At 32.5% G+C, this 3,888-nt stretch overlaps 1 long non-coding RNA gene across 1 annotated transcript in view; it reads left to right on the top strand.

Annotated features, from left to right (window-relative positions):
- LOC138696130 (uncharacterized) overlaps positions 1 to 3,430 on the top strand; it is a 16,680-nt gene extending 13,250 nt beyond the window's left edge. Inside the window, exon 2 of the long non-coding RNA XR_011331248.1 lies at positions 2,939 to 3,430. This is a non-coding gene — a long non-coding RNA (uncharacterized lncRNA). The remainder of the gene's footprint in view (positions 1 to 2,938) is intronic.
- The last annotated feature ends 458 nt before the right edge of the window (positions 3,431 to 3,888 follow it).

Raw genomic sequence — 3,888 nt, 5'->3', positions numbered from 1 at the left:
GCTCCGTTACTCGTGGGTAACACTACATGCCTATCTAAACATTTAACTAAAAATCATTATAAAATACTTAGTCTAGCCTAACATGTTCTTTCGTTATCTATACATGATTTAGTTTCTCAAAGTCTATTGAATTTACAAATTGTATGAAACTGTTTCTATAGTTATTTATTAATCTATTTTTCGAAACTGGCCAGTTTTCCCGTTTTAGAACACTATTCACTAGATTCTCTCTTTCACTCACTATCACTTGGCATTCGTAGAAGATGTGGTCCACAGTCTGGTTCCCTCCATTGCAGGGGCACATTGGAGAATCTACTATCTTGAAGCGGTGGAGATACAATCTTGTTTTGCCGTGTCCTGTGACTATTGCAATGAAGTTGGGTGTGGGCCTGATGTTTGTTTTTAATCTGTCATTGATGATTGGGAAGAACTGCTTGGTTTCTGCTCCTTTTGTTGTCTGGTTCCATTGGAGTTGCCACTTTTCTGTGCTCTCTACTTTTATGCGGTGTATTATTCCCTTTCTCGGTATCTTTGTGTATATAATTTGTAGATTGTCTTGTTTTGCTGCCTCCTTAGCGAGTTCGTCTGCCAGTTCATTTCCGTAGATCCCTATGTGAGCCTTCACCCATTTTATGTGAATCGTCCATCTATTGTCTTCAAGCTGTATGTATGTATGTATGTATGTATGTATGTATGTATGTATGTATGTATGTATGTATGTATGTATGTATGTATGTATGTATGTATGTATGTATGTATGTATGTATGTATGTATGTATGTATGTATGTACGTATATATGTATGTATGTATATATGTATTATGTATATGTATGTGTGTATGTATGTATGTATGTATATGTTTGTATGTATGTGTATGTATCTATGTATGTATATGTATGTATGTATGATGTATGTACGTATATGTATGTATGTATATGTATGTATGTATGTATGCACACTGCAAATGGGTAAGTACCCGGTGGCAGTGGTACCCGCATAAATCTCATTTCGTTAGCTGTCATTCTACTTTCATCCATCCGCCTTATGTCCATGCTTCAATACCATAACAGAGTACAAAATTTGTTAAAGGCGTATTCTAGTGCTTTTCTGTAGGAGGCAAGGTTTCATTACCCTGTTTATTTTTTTCATAGTTTTGGATTAGGCCTACTTTACAAGTTTGCTCATTATTTATTCCCAAAATATAGTCAAGATAATTATGTAAAACATTAACTCTTCCTAAAATTTTACCTTCTAGACATATTTTACTAGGAACAATGTATGCTCCCAGAAGGCCATTGCATTGTCCTTTTTCTGTATTTATTTCCATTTCATTTTTTTTTTTTTTTTTGCAATTATATTTAAATTACGTACTGAGAATTGTAAATCATTTTCTGTAGATGCTATTAAAATTAGGTCATCTGCAAATATCAATGAACATATTTTAATTTCGTTTTTCTGCAACTGACCATGTCGCATTTGTTAATGTTGATAAAACCAGTGCAGTCAAATTTAGTACACACAATAGTGCTCGGGTTTCCTACAGTATTCGATTAAATGGAACTCATCTCAAAGAATCTATAAGCACAAAGTTTCTTGGTTTAGAATTGGATAATCACTTCAACTGGAAAACGCATATAGAATGTATTACTCGTAAATTGAGCTCTGCCTGTTATGCATTAAGATCCTTATCTACTATTGGTGATATAAACTTACTTAAAATGTCATGCTTTGCATATTTTCACTCTGTAATGAAATATGGATTAATATTCTGGGGTAACTCGTCTGAAGCTAAACACGTTTTTGTTTTACAAAAGAAAGGTATAAGAATAATGGCCGGTGTGCATAAAAGGGCCTCATGTAAAAATATTTTCCGAAACTTAGAAATCTTGACTTTACCTTGTGAATACATTCTTTCCCTAATGATGCTGTATATTAAGAACCAAGATAAATTCAGTACTAATCAAGACATTCATCATTTTAATACAAGACATAAATCAGATCTTCATCTACCCTCTGTTAGTCTAAGCTGTTTTAAAAAATGAGTTCGCTATTCATGTATAACAGTCTTCAACGCACTGCCTAATTATCTTAAAGATTTGAAGAACCACGAGAAAAGGTTCAGAAAAGAATTAACCAAATTTCTACATACTCATACCTTCTACACAATTGATGAATTGTTTATGCTTGTGAATTGAATTATTCTACTTAAATGACGTGTACAATTTTATATAGCTCAACTAAAATATGTTTTTATATTGACTTAATCTGTTTACTATGTATTGTATTTTTTTGTTTAGCATAACTGATGAATTGTATGTACTGTAAATTGAATAGTATACTGTATAGGTCAACTGATGAATTGTTTAAGCTTATAAATTGAATTAATCTATTTCATATGAATTGTATAGCTTAACGAAAATAAGTTTGTAAATTGAACTAATTTGATTGTATATGTTTGTATAGTTTGGCTGATGAATTGTATATGTTCTTAAAATGATTACTAGTCTGTGTAGCTCTACTGATGAATTGTATATAGACCTACTGTAAATTGAATGGTAATATGTATAGCTCAACTGATGAATTGTTTATGATTATAAATTGAATTAATTTACTTGATATTAATTGCACAAATTTGTATAGCTTAATGAAAGTATGCTACTTTGTATTGTATATATTTGTATAGTTTTGGCCGATGAATTGTATATGCTTTAAATTGAACAGTAATCTATATAGCTCTACTGATAAATTGTTTGTGTTTGTAATTTGAAGTTGTTTGCATGATATGTATTATCAATTTCTGTATATCACAACTGGTTGAATTGTTTATGCCTTAAATTTAATTAACTTGTTTTGTATTATACATATAGCTCAACTTATTAATGATCGTTTGCGTTTGTAAATTTAATAATCTGATTGGCTATGTATTGTATATTTTTAGTAGAGCCATCGATGTAGCTCAGTCGGCAGACTCGCTGGGCTGCTGATCCGGAGCTGCGTTCGGGCTTTGGTTGGATCCCCCTTTGGTCTTTGGTTTCTTCCGAGGTTTTCCCCAGCCGTGGGACTGAAGCAGGATGGTCTGTGGCGAGTCCTTGGCATCAACCCCTTTGATTTGATTACCCCCCTTTGATCTGATTACCTGGTTGGGTTTTTCCGAGGTTTCCCCCACCAAAAGGCAAATGCCGGGTAATATTTTGGCGAATCCTCGGACCTCATCTCATCTCACTACATCTCGCCAAAATGTAAAAAAAAAAAATGTAAAAAATTGCACAAAATTGTAAAAATTGTAGATAATTACTAAATTGTAAAACTATAAAAATTTGTAAAAATTGTAATTGTAATATTGTAAAATGTTGACTTGTTCCACATCTTAAAGCTTCATTGCTCATGTAAGATCTATGGAATAAAATAAATGAATGAATGAATGAATGAATCTCCATTTCTGAAGAATTTTATTCACTTGCATTATAAACCGGAGGGAGAGACCGCAATCCTGTTTTACTCCTCTGTTAATTTCGTGTCATTCTGAGGTCCTATTATTAATTTTAACTGAAATTAAATGTTGTCCTCCCTGACTTAAAAATCCCATAACCTCTTTTTCTCTGTTTCACTTATTCTCAGTTGGCATTTTTTGTGAAGTTTATCTATACACACTTTAACATCTGTGGTCATATCACGTGTACAGGATCTTTGGGTATGTCACTAAGTCGTGGACTTTTGTTCTGACTCTTTTTTTTTTTGTCTTATGGCTTATGTTCATGTAACTGATTTAGATTTTGTTTTAATGTTTATATATTGGTGATTAAGGAGGCCATTAATAATAGTATGTAAATTTCCAATCGTGCATGTGCCTTCGTGACTGAGGAAACAATGAGAAACCTCAATTAGATT

Source organism: Periplaneta americana, chromosome 3 (genome assembly GCF_040183065.1).
Source record: "Periplaneta americana isolate PAMFEO1 chromosome 3, P.americana_PAMFEO1_priV1, whole genome shotgun sequence".
Taxonomy (NCBI): Eukaryota; Metazoa; Arthropoda; class Insecta; order Blattodea; family Blattidae; genus Periplaneta; species Periplaneta americana.
Note: the sequence above shows the minus strand (reverse complement) of the source record. Positions and strands in the feature narration are given on the sequence as shown.